This window comes from Denticeps clupeoides, chromosome 5, assembly GCF_900700375.1.
Source record: "Denticeps clupeoides chromosome 5, fDenClu1.1, whole genome shotgun sequence".
Classification (NCBI taxonomy): domain Eukaryota; kingdom Metazoa; phylum Chordata; class Actinopteri; order Clupeiformes; family Denticipitidae; genus Denticeps; species Denticeps clupeoides.
In genome coordinates, this window is record NC_041711.1 from 25880156 (window position 1) to 25893992 (window position 13837).

General features: G+C 44.4%; 1 protein-coding gene across 2 annotated transcripts in view; it reads left to right on the top strand.

Annotated features, from left to right (window-relative positions):
* The window catches only part of cadm4 (cell adhesion molecule 4), an 88974-nt gene that overhangs the window by 47047 nt on the left and 28090 nt on the right, over positions 1 to 13837 (top strand). The window lies entirely within an intron of this gene.

The window sequence follows — 13837 nt, forward strand, 5'->3', positions numbered from 1 at the left end:
TGCGCTGTTTTGCATGCCACTTGTGTGCCCTGTTGTGATAAAGGCCACACCATTGCTGCATAGCCAATTATACTCCACTCAGTCAGTAAAGTGTGTTCGGGTAAACTCATAGGATACGTATAAACAAATTGCTGTTCTTGTGCTGTCTGCACATTTTCCATTCATTAAGGCTTGAAATAGTTAGTGACTTTTGTGATGTTGTTTATTCCACTGTGTAATCTGCTTGTGAGGGAAAAACAAATTATGCTAATCTTGGGTTTATTGAAATGTGCTTAATTGAAAACCTGCCCAAAATGCTTAGTTTCATCTGGCCTGTTTCTGTGTGAAGTTGTCAACAGGAGAAAAGTCATAAAACGGGCGTTTTAATTACATAGAGCAGAGGTAGCCTTTTGTGCCACCCATGACACAAACACAAATGATGATGAGTCCAGCACAGAGGATTGTCATTGTAATGGCCACGGCAATTGTGTTGAAGTGCAAGGGGACAGACACCGTTTTGGTTAAAGACAAACATGTATGTATACAAAAAGAAAGAAAATCCACAGGACAGAGAGCGATTTGGAGGCAATCACAGTGGACAAATACAAGCATGCTGGAGTGACAGGTAGAGACATACGGTGGGGAGAAGCAGGGAGAGTGACAGGAAGAGAAGTAAATTCAGCCCCTTTGGCTTAGGGGCTAAAACATCAGACCGGCACGGGCCCAGTGCAAGCAGACAGTAGGGGCTATACCAGCATCTGCCCCCCATTTTATTGGGAAAGTCAAATGGTGCTGGTCGCTGTGACAACATGCAAATGAGATGCAAACGAGTGGAACCTTGGGAGCAGGATGGTTGTCAGGGTGACGTTGTCATGGCGACCCCCAGTGATGCGCAACAGAAGAACACAGGGGGGGGGGTGCTGGGCAGAGGGAGAGGGATATTAAAAGAAAAAAAAACAAGAGATGAGAGGATGGACCACGCTGCAGGAGAGGATGAGATAATGGAATTTAGGATTGGCAGGAGATGAAAGAGTGCAGGACTTAACATGCAGGGAGAGATGGAGAGGGAGACAGGGAGAAGAATCAAGACCTATTAACCAATCGTTTAGGTCCTTAAACACTTACAAGCATCAGGTTTGAAACTGGAGAGGATATTGTTTCATTTAAATAATAAAGGTGTGTGTTGCCTTTGCCCCCCCCCCCCCCTCCACTTTCCCCCTCCTCCATGTATTAGTGTTGTCATCATTCCTCAGTTCCACTCATTACGCAGCAAACCTTCCCTCTCTACCCAGTCCCTGTTCAACTCTCTAGCAGATTCCTGAAAAGAAAGAGAGAGAGGGTTGAGAAGAACACCTCTAAAGCAATAACATTTATGGAGTGAGGGATGGAAGGAGAAGGAAGGACCGGGGAGTGACTCGCTCATGCAGAGAAGGTTTGTGGAGCGGAGGAGAGGAGGTAGTGGAGGTTCGTGTTTAACAAATTGCGTCCAGAGGAGCGCCTGTGCCAGGGAAAGCGGCAGAGAGGCGAGTGTACAGATTGCTCACAGCGAGAGATGTTCTCTCTGCACTCCAATCGCAGCGGCACGCCCGAGACGCACACATGTCCAGGCGCCCGCCTTCGAGATGGGCGTCCCACCGATTCCAGTGTCCCCAGTGCCTGTGCGTCAGGAGGAGGGCGCATTGAGAAATAGCCGAGTCACAGCTTCCTGCTTGCCCGGTTCCCCACTGCAACACCTTCTCATGTTTTCGCAGAATGTATAGTCTTTGCGTCCGCCTCAGGAAGTAATGAGACCATTTTAATGATGAAACAAAAAGTAACACGGTGAGGGAGAGTTCCCTCACAGTCATGTGCTTCTAGCACGTTAACTGTGCTTGATCCTCTTGATTGGTTCCTGATTCAGGCTAATGCATGATAACTTCGGTTTTAATTGCCTGAACACAATAGGTTTAGGTGAATTGATTAAACTCTGCTCTGCTCTGCTCAAGACCACCTCGCCTCGACTGTTTTTAGAAAAAGCGGCATTAGTGATTTTGGTAGAGCTCACATCCGGAGCGAATAACGAGTTTTGAGACCTGGAGATCAGTGGGAGGGCTCACATTTGACGTGTGCTAAATACACCTTTTACACCTCTGGAACAGAAAAGATCTCATTGTGCAGCGGGGGGTTCTCAGTGAGGGGTCCTCATGTGTTCCCTACCCAAGAATAACAATGAGTGCATTCACACCGTCAGTCCCCCCGTTTCTCCCCTCGCTCCTGATGTGCATCTCAGAGGATGGAGATGCAGGCAACACCTCACCTCTTCACTGAGGTCCAGAACCTATTAAAAAGACATAAAGAAGTTTGAGTTCAGATCCTCTGCCAGCGCAGCATGCAAGATGAAAAGCCTACATGCAGGCACCCGCAGAGCCCTCGCGGAAGTGGCTGCCGCTGGTACTGGAGCGTGCACAGTTAGCTGCAATTACACAGCCCTGCCTGCGGAGGTCAGAGAGGCCAGACTTTTCATTAGCTCCTCTCCTCTCCTTTCTTTTGTTTAGATTTTTAACCCAACAATAATGGCAATAACAGGAAGGGGAACCACATGAGAATGAGACAATACAATGGGGGGAAAAAAACAGAATTAATCTCCCGGTTACAATGGACATGGTGTTTTTTTTTTACAGTCATGGGCACATTAGAGAAGTCAGACTTGACCTCTTGCTACATGGATACAACGCTGTGTAATCAGGGTTGGTGTGGACAGATGAGAGGAGCAATGGAAACGGACTTGAGCTGGAGTACAGCAATGTCGGGAAAGAGCATGTGAAGAATCTGAAGGAGTCGAAGACACAGGTTCACTGTGACGTCACGCGTGGGACGGTGCAGAGAAGGACTGGAGATGTAACTCAATCACAGTGTGACTGACTGATGATACGCTCTTCACAAAGTGAAACACAGGGAAGTGCCCGCTCTACCTCGCTCCTGGTCTCTGTTACCCGCTGCAGTTGTCTCTATGGATGCCACGTGAAAAATAATTCATCTGTTTGAAACAACGAGACGACATGTCAACTGTTCCCCAACGGCCTTTCATTCAAAATGGATTTCGCTCCTCGAAATGAACATCTCTCAGTGAGAAAAGCATTTCCTCCCTCCCCAATCTCATCTCCTGCTCCTTCAGTGTCGCTCTGCGTGAACCTCCATTCCTCTCCGTGTTGCTATCACCTGCTCTCCCTGGTCCTGTCTTGCTGTCAAGCATCATCTGAATGGCATAGATGGTGTGATCACAATGTTGTTGCCAAAATGCATCAGAGGCACGAATTCGTATAGAAAGTCAAAACGCTTGAACTCAGAAAGATACAGTTTAATCCTGTGCTCCCCCCAATATCCTGTCTGTCTTACCCTGAGGGTTCTACACCACTCCCTTTCTCCTCCTCACTACCAGAAGAGGGAGGTTCCGTCTGCAGGTGTGTGCTGTGTACCTGAAGCCTGTTTTATTCAGCCAGTGACAACCACACAGTCAGGGATGAGACAGTGCCCACCCTCCGACCCTACCTACCGCCCTTTAGTGTGCATCTGTCAAGATCTGGCAGAGGGAACTCCTGGTAGGGGACCGGTCTGGGAGGATGATTGTTGGGTTCACACCGTGTAGGGGTGTATTACTTTGAAATTCTGAACCTGCACTAGCTGGTTAAAGTTGTTCAAGCATTTTGCTGGTAGTTGGTGTGGGTCGATGTGTGTTCTGCTCTGGGATTTCATAGTGAAGGCTAGGATTGTTAGAAATATTGATACAGCAATATATTGCAATAGCTTACGTAGTATTATTGTGTCGATACAGGGACATCAAAATAGCAAATTTTTGTAAACAATTTAGTCCACTGGGTGGTGCTGTTGAGTGTTTTCTTTAGTGAAGTCAGCAGAGATTAGAATCAGCGTGTGACTACATCCTCCACTCCTGTAGATGGCACTGCACAGCAGGGTACTTTGAATTACTACTTGGCATTTCAGGGAGAATGAAATAGCAAAACATGACAGACCGATCACAGCATCTTGTATTTCAGCTCTGTTTTTACATTTTCAGTGAAAAGTAGTTTGTACAGTATCACAATATATCGTAATATCATCTGTTTGTGGCCCATGTATCGTGAAACCTATTGTATTTTTGAAAAAGTGAAATGTAAAAAAAGTGAAATGATTGTCATTGTGGAACTCTGCAGCACAGCACATGGTGCACACAACGAAATGTGTCCTCTGCTTTTAACCGTCACCCTTGGTGAGCAGTGGGCAGCCATGACAGGCACCCGGGGAGCAGTGTGTGGGGACGGTGCTTTGTCAGGTGGCACCTTGGCGGTTTGGGATTCAAACCGGCAACCTTCTGATTATGGGTCCGCTTCCTTAACCGCTGGGTCACCACTGCCCTTATCGAGGGTAATTAGACATACCTAAATTCATTCTAAATTATGTTAAAAATATTATTCACAAATAAAAAAAAAGTATTTGGTGTATGGGGTGGGAATAGATTTAGGCCTTGTAGATATTCTGATCTGTATATTTTAACAGATGTATGTGCATGTAGCTTACGTCACCCACAGTCAGCTGCTGTCACTCCCATCTCCCCTCCCTTTGCGCTCTGTCCTCTCCCTGAACCCTGGTTCTGAATTCAGTCCCTGACAGACACCTTAACCATACTAATGACAAAGGGACCCGAGAATGAGGAGGGGCGTGAAAGGAGGGGGATGGGGCGGTGGGGTTGGAGGTGTAGAGGAGTGATGGCGAAAGAGCTCACATCACATGGGGGGAAGATATTGATGGAAAATAGGAGGCCAGAGGACAAGCCTGTGTGTGTGTGTGTGTGTGTGTGTGTGTGTGTGTAATAGAGAGAGACAGAGAGTACTATAGCGAGAAACTGCAAAGACTACTTGGTTGATCACTGCAACCTCTTCCCCTGCGTTTTGTGATCACAATGGAATCTCCCAGGGGAGCTGCTCACCTGATTGGATGTGAGTTTGGCCATGCACCCAAGCCGGGGAGGGGTGTGTGTGTGTTTGCTGATAGGTGGTTGCTGGGAGACAGATGCTTTAACAGGGAGCGGAGTGGAAAGGGGAATAGTGGGGGAGTGATTGATTTAGATGGAGTCCAACAGAGAGGCAGAAGGAGCAGGAAGAGAGATGGAAAAGGAAAAAGAAACACAGTGAGGGTGCCAAAAATGCAGAGAGAGAGAGAACTGAATGTTAACAGCACCTTTATTGTGACAAGTAGCTACAGTGCACTGGCCTAGCACCAGGCGGCGTGACAAATCATCACAACTGCGTAAAAGAAACCAAAGACAAAAAATAAATTGAGTGTAAAGGAGACAGCACAGCAGATAGTGGGACATGCTTAAGAGACTATGGACTCAGAGGTGGAGGCAAGTGGGCTGTGCACTCCAGTCACACCCCTGAGCATATCTAATAACTATCATTACAATCAGCACAATCCCAGTCATTAAACACAACAGGCATAAGAGGCAAAGGGACCTCTCCACAGAGGAACAAGAGTGTTGTGCTGAGGGGTAACTGGCAGATTAGTTGGGTATTGGCCCCAAGGGGACTGCAGGGGGTTTGAGGCCCTTGTTACAGAAGACTAGTTTGACACACCTAATAATTTATAACCTTTTTTCACATTGAAGAACAAAAATGTAAAGTCAAAAATGTGAAATAACACACACAAGGTTATATATAATATTTTATTAAACTGTGATGACAACATTTCACACTCTCCTCTCAACCATGATATTTTTCCAGCAGTTCTGCTTTTCATCCACTCATATAAATAACGATCTCAAGTTGATTGTGGTGATGACAACAGTGTTCATAGCAGTCATGAAGGTGAATGAGTAGAGTACATGTGCTGAAGCTGGTAGTGTATTCCTATCACGGCCATTTGGCATGGCGATGCAGGTGAACGGAAATGATGAGAAGACTTGACGAGGAAACAGGGGTTTAATCTTGTGCTGAACAGGACAGGGGAGACATCCGATAACATGTGAACATGTAACATAACAAAGACCCGATGGTGAACAGACACGGACAGGGCAGTTGTATACATCAGACACAGGCGAAGACGATTAGGAAACATTACACAGGACTAACGTGAAAGTAACCCCTTCCGGACCAGATCATGACAATTCCCTCATTTGGCATTTTGAAAATGGCCCTGTATGTGACCGTGTTTGACATCACATCTTTAAGTTGTTTTCAGGGCCTGAAAGCACGTGAAAACACAGCCCTTACAAAGACAACGTAAATGTCCGCTCCCCTCACAAGGCTATTTATGTTTCCAAACTCGACTACAAGCAAACAACCGGGTAGACTATGAGCTCCCGCTCGCAGTGGAAAGAGTGGACTGAGAGACTCGGTACAGTTTAAATGAAGAGCAGTGAAGCTGGGGATGTTGCTGGGGTCAGGTTTGGATGGTAACATGAACAATATAGCTACATCCACACAGCTCTGTTGAAAGAGAAAGTGAAGGGATTGTCATTGTGATACACAGCGCAGCACACGGTGCACACAACGAAATGTGTCCTCTGCATTTAACCCATCACCCTTGGTGAGCAATGGGCAGCCATGACAGGAGCACTGTGTGCTCAGTGGCACCTCAGTGGCACCTTGGCACATTGGGATTCAAACCAGCAACCTTCTGATTACAGGGACCGCTTCCTTAACCGCTAGGCCACCCCTAGCGTGGTGTGTTGTGTTGGCTCACATTGTTTAAAGCATGAAACATCTTTACAGAAACAGCCGTGGGGCGGTTAATCGAGAGGTTTGGAACATTTCTTGGTGTTTTGCTCATCAGTAGAGCCACCAGGATTTAAATGGATTTAGAAACATGACACACAGTGGAATAGGTTTCTGTAGAGTTAGCTGTGCATTATTTTTATTGCAAAACATCATAAAATCAATTTAATGCCTTGCAGCAGCCCTCCCGTTCTGGATAACTCTGTTTTAATATCACAATATCACAAAGGTAATTATGTCAAAATGTGCATCATGATTTTTACAATTTAGTAGAAAAACTGAAAATTACATTAAATACTTTACATTATAGTCTTTTACAACTCTTTATAATTACATTCCCTTCAACGGTTCATTGTTAGTGAAAGATGCAGGTAGAAATACACAAGCAAGAATCAGTTCCGAAGTAGCCTATGTGACCATCTAACAATCGAACAAACCTACAGTGTATGTTGGGTATTAACTGGCAGTTCACGTCTCTCGTTGCCAGGCCATGTGGGTGGAGTGGCCAACTAATTCCGAATGCACTTCGTGGCCCACAGATGGGAGCATCGTCCTCCTGGAAGACATTTTATGATAGGATAAAAGTGGTCCCTCACAATCACTTTGTATGGATTTGCAGGGACGCTTCCTTCTGAGGGACAAGTGGACATAGTCCACAAGAGCAAATGAGTTTTCTGTGTTTATTTATTCAATTTGCCATGCATCTGTGAGTGGCAGCGTTGGCTTTCACAAAAGCGAATTCTGAATTCTTGAGAATATAACCAATGTGATATTATGAAAATAAGAAAGGAAAGTATGTTTTTTAGCTCTCGGCAAATGATCCTTTTTATTATTCATTACACTGACCACCGTGTTTCGCAACAGGTACTGAAAATATGCCATTCCCAGAATTACTTCCCACAGATCCTTGTTCAATAAATATGACCAGAGGTCTGTTTTTCTTGGTTTATTTAAAATGCTGTTTAAACTCTGCTGGTGGCATTTGAATTTAGCAATATATTAGCAGTATTCAGTTGTTACAGCAAGATGTATCATTAGCATCCTCTGCTTTGTGCATGTTTGTGCGTGTGTATGTTGGTTTTACTAATGTTTTGAAAGAAATCTAATAAGCCACAGGCATCTTTAGTAATAAATAAGAAATAGTCTTTGAAGAGCGCGATGAGAATGGAGGAATGGCAGAAAGATGGAGACGCTTTGGACCAAACTGTTCTTTTTTCTTCTCGTTTGCAAAGTCAGAGCCTGAAACGGGCAAGAGATGGCAGCTTTTGCAGCAAGTGCATTATTTATCAAACCCTAGACTTAACCCAGGGTCACCTTGTGGAAAACTGTCCCATTCCTTTAACAGATGAAAAGGAGATGGGAATGAAAGAAGGGGAGTGGACACATTTAGTTGGACACAAGCACATAAAAGAAGGATGAAAGGGAGTGAGAGAAGTGACAAAACCCCCAAGGACAGATTGCAATTAGGAGAGACAGCTGTCTTTTTCTGTTGTGATTTCTGTAATCTGTAATCCACACAGACGCAGAGTCACTATTGCACACACACACACACCCTCATGTACACGGACACCCAAAAACGTAAGCACTCATGTACACGCGCACCTGAAACACTCACACTTATGCTCAGTTATGCACAAACATACGCACACACAGACAGACAGAGAACCAGAGAAACACACATGTAACACAAATGGTGTTGTCACAGGGTGAGCAGGATGTTTCTATCAACATTTTCGTGCCCCCTACACCCACAGTCACAAATTCATATCCATGCAGACAGATTAAAAATTAAACTGATTCTGAAACAAAATAACAACAGATTGAACTGAAAACTGAAACTGTGAACTGAAAAGTGCATCCTGTAGTACAGATGTTACTTACTGGAATGTTACTTGAACAAATTACACATTACAGCAAATTACACCTTAACTCTCCAGGAATCAGCACCACAGACAGCGCCATGTCATTATTGAGAAACGACAGAAATCGAAAGAAAGTAGAAACTGAAAAAAGTGAAGTGATTGTCATTGTGAAACACTACAGCATACTGTGACACAATGAAATGTGTCCTCTGCTTTTAACCCATCACCCTTGGTGAGCAGTGTGTGGGGACGGTGCTTTGCTCAGTGGCACCTTGGCAGATCAGGATTAGAACCTTCTGATTACAGGACCGCTTCCTTAACCGCGAGGCCACCACTGCCCTATTTTATTAATGGAGCAGCATGGGATCATGTAATAGGGACATGGGATTGGAGTGTCTGAATAGTTCATCTCATTCAAAAACAGCACTCAAATATAGGTACACTGTGCAAGCACCTCACATACAGACAATCCACACAGCCCAGGAATGGTTTAAAAATCAACTTGTTGGTCATATAGGCTGATATATGGGTTGGAAAATGTCTTAAATTGTGCTAATATTGAACAGGCACACATACACTCTCTTTTACACACACACCGTCTCACACTCATCTTACGGCTTGTGCAGACCATAAAGACACAGGGCTTATTGAGCTGACATGGCTATGGTGTATTAATGCTGCTCTAATATGGATTGAGTGAATGAGAGAATGGTGGCGGGAGGTGGTGGTGGGGGGAGCAGTGCAGCCGAGCAAATCAAAGCAAAATTAAATGGATTTGCATATTCTGCCGCAAGTAGGCCTTCTAATTATTTCATCTCTCGCGCGTTTTCCTCATCTCCTCTCATTCTCCCGTTCCCCCTCAACAAAATTCACTGCTGTTTGCCTAATAAAAATGTTTTTTTTTCACCATGCCCCCTTGTCTTTTTTTTTTTGCCAGTATTTTTTTCTCTCTAGTTCTTTTCTCATCTTTTCCTTTTTCTCATTTAACACAGACCATTCCTGTCTCTCCTTTTCTATGTCTCTTTTATGACCACTGCGCTGCTGCTTTATTTTTCTACTCTTCTGACAAGCTGAGTCTTCTGAAGACTTTCATTTACTTTTTCCCCTGTGACCCCCTTCTTTTTTTCCATCTCTTCACTGTGAAACTTTTCTGTGAGTTTTACGGATAAACAGTATTCGTCTTCGAGTGTGCGTGTGTCTTTTCACATTCAGTCCTGTATTGTTGGGTGTTTACTACAGCAGTGCACCTTACCTGCAGCGTCTCTCCTCAGCCTCTCCTTCACTCTGTCTTTTTTTTCTTTCTCTCTTGTTGTTAAAGCAGACACTCACATTTCCTGCTGCTCTGTTCACTGCATGCTCTCATGCTCAGATCCTATCAATTTGCTGCCAACTCTCTTTCTAACTTTTAATCTCTCGACCCTCACTCACCCAGCATCTGTCCATGGTGCATAAATGTCGTATTAACCTGCCTTTCTCTCCCTCCCTCCCTCTCTGTTCTCTGACTCTGGGCCCTGGCACACTGTGTGTCTGTGTATATAAAAGGTTGTTATGTGAGCTAGGTGTTAATTGGCCACCGAGGTTTGTTAATATTCTCCTTGCGTGTCTGCTCGTCAGAAGCTGAAAGGAGAAACTGATGAGTGTGTGATTTTCCTCCAGAGGGAGGGAGAGAGAGAGAGACAGAGCACAAGAATGATGGAACGAGGGGGAGAGAAAGAGCATGGTTCAAAGACCTACTGTACGATCGGTGGCAGTGGAAAAGAGTGATCTGAAAAGAGGGGGGAATGGAGGAGAGGAAACAAAGACCTGAAGACAGAAGAAAGATAGACAGAGTGAGGACTGGAATGGGAGCAAGGGAGGGCAACAGTGAGATGGCCATAAAGAGAGATAAAGGGCATCATTGTAGGAGTGGAAGAAAGGCAAGATTATCATATGGGAAAAACTATCCCATTGTCAGCCTGCAGGCAATTGGTGGAACGGCAGCAAAGCAATGGCCTGTACATCCTTCTGCTCCCCTCACAGGGATGAAGAGGTGCAGACTAATCATCCTTCCTCGAAATCACTCTATCCCCAAGTGACAATCAAGAGCAAGAAGTGTCCATCATGAGAGCCATTTGCCCTGATAAAGGCTAAATTGAGCTGAAGCAGTAGACCTCTGCAGATTTGGTTCATTTTTATAACATGAGTTTCATGTTTTACATTTGAAAGTACTCAAAATTTGAAATTGCTGTTTGTAGTTTTTCATTATGCATCATTGTGTGCAGATTGTTGGGAAAATGTAATTTAATTCAGTTCAGACTCTAGGAAAACACTTCAGTGGAAAGTGTTCCAGTCTTAATGCTTTCTAAATGCACAGTAAATGCTGAGAGCACGGCGTGTACAGTAGCACAACAAAGCAAAGTTCCTGTGTGTTGTTTCATTATTCAAAAAGTTTAACTGTATCCATAGGCTAGCAGTTAACTGTGACTTCCTTAATGAGCGCAGTTCACAGTACGCTGTTTGATTAAATAACGGTTTTGCTGGCTCAGCACAAAAGAGAAGAACAAACAAATAAAGGAGAGAGAGGGACGGTGGGAGGGGAAACACACACACAGACACAGGTTTGCAGTCTTTTGAAGGACAGAGGGGTATAAAGATTATATGTACACTAATCAGACATATTGTTATGAGCCTAATATTGCCCCTTTTGCCATAAAACACCCCTGACTGTTGAGGCCAAGTCAACATCTCACAACACCTTGAACCATTTCTGTGGTGTGGCAGGTCGCATTATCCTCCATAAAAATGGCACAGCCATCAGGGAATACCCTTTCCATGAAGGGGTAAATGCAGGACACAAGGCCCAGAACTGCATTTCCCAAGCATCAAACTGCCTTTGCATTCTTGTTACATGTCTTCCCCAGCTAAACTAAAAACAACCTTGATTTTAAAGGTCAAATGACATGACAATAATGATTATGGCTAGAAATAGTGATAGGTGTAAAGAGTGCTTTGGTCATTCTGCTTCGTCGTTCAGAGAGCGGTGGCTCAGATGGCCGAATCTGGAATTTAGCCCCTTGTGTCATCATTATGGGAAAGGTCACCTCCCTTTTCTCATGCTTTGTCCACTCAGAGAATTTTACAGCCCTCCCCTAAAAAATTAGCTGCGACCATCATGGCTTGAGTGAAGCATTGCAGTTGTTTGGTGATTAGCACAAATTAATTTTTTAGCTCCGTCATGTGAGCCTCTGAAAAAACAGTGGGTTCATTCGATTTTTTTCTTGAAAAACGGCAACTTCCTGTCTGTGCCAAACATTGTGGTTGGTGAATGGTGTTGTGGTTGGTTGGGTTGGTATTTCCGCGAATGCCCCTTCACTCCTCCTCGTCCCGCCTCTCCCCTCGTCATGATTATTTAAAGCTCCAGATACAGAGACAGCGCAACCTAGGGAAATCTCATTGTGTGACCTGCTCAAACTGGCTGCAACAAAGCTGAATTTTGGAAAAAGACTTCAGATACAGTATTAGAGGGCCGCTAAAGGAATTCATATGACCAGGATACTTTCTAACATGACTTCTGGACCAGTTCTGATGCTCACATGCTCATTGTCGGTGCTTTTGGTGGAGGTCTGGGTTTGGCATGGGCACCCAAATCCCAATTCAAATCCCAAATCATCAGTTCAACATATGAATTCCATGTATTACGTTTATACTTTATTAATGCTTAGACACACACACCAATTAGATTCCTAATGTGTTGAAGCCCAGGTGAAGCACTGGGATTGCTAAACTAGTATTGTTAATTTGTAGTCTTAATTGTTCTTCTATCAAGTGCTGCTCTTGTGTCCCTGAGTCAGTCACATATGTCAAGGCATCTCCAGGGGGACAGCTTTGTGTCCTTGTCTACCCCAGGCCCTACCTCAGGGCTGCAGCAGGGCGAAATTACTGATGCTGCTCCAAGAATGCCCTGCAATTAAATATGAGAAAACAAATGCACGCTCTGTCAGATGAACCCTGCATCCATATTCACTTCCCTGTTCAGCTAATGGGAATTCACTTAATGAAAACAGAATTCACTTCCACATGTTCGCACAATTGAACAGGCGTAAAAAAAACCAACATCAGAGTCAATCTGAGGGCAGATCCACCGGAGCACCCATCCTTTCAAGGCCCTTCGCCTTACTTACTTGTCCAGGGCCTTCCTTTAACCCAAACTGCAGTGTGTGGAGCTCTTAGGCTTTTAATAACTGGGGTATAAATCACTGTGGTAAACTGGTCCGCATACTTAAACAAGTGCGGAATGTGGGCAGGGATGTGCGATACATTCAGCATTCCCCTCATGCCTCTGACTTAAGCCCCTTAAGTGTTTTGGCAATGCTTATTCCACAGTGGTGCCAATGAAGCCCATTAAAATTTTGATTTGGATGAGAATTGGATGGGGGGATGGAGAAGGAGAGTGGAAGGAACTTGGGCCACAGTACTGCAAGAAACCAGATCTCTACACACACACACACACACACACACACACTCTTTCTCCCTCTCCGTCTCACTCTCAGGGAATATGCAGTAATGAGTGAACATGGCCCCAAATTAAATGGCATCTGTGTTCCTGCAGAAATGACAATTGCCCATGACAGGTGGAGCAGACAATATGTGTTCAATCTGAGCCTACCAGGGGACAGTCAGAAGCATTTTCTAATATGAGGACAATTGCATCAGTCTCCCTTCCCCTCTCTGTTCCATTTCTTTCTCTCCCTCATTAGATACGTACCCAGTTGTCTCCATTCCATGCAAACGTCACATTGGCCTGTATTTGGTACAATGCACTGTATAAAATAAGTCTAAACATGGATTACATTCATCAGAAAAAGTGGACACGATTTAACATATGCATGTATTCATTTTCCAAAAACGTGCATGATGAACTGGATATTAAGTGGGCCCAGCACTGACTTATTTGAAAAAACAGCCCATCACATTAGTATATCAGTATAAGCTTGCATCTGTCATCTTTAAATGCCTATAACCCCCCCCAACCCCAGACACTGGTTAACAAAACCCCCGAATGTAAGAAATGCCATTTAACTCAAAGATCTTGTGACTCGCTGTAATGCCTGTGTTTCATTGGAGCAGAATAAAGAACCCTATGATAGTAAAAAAAAAAAAAAAAAAAAAAAAGCCAGTAAACCAGCTATATACACTTAGTGAATGGAGGCTAGGCATAGATAGCCGGTCTGTTTTGGCCAGCTGAATGGCAGCCATTGTAGCTTTCAA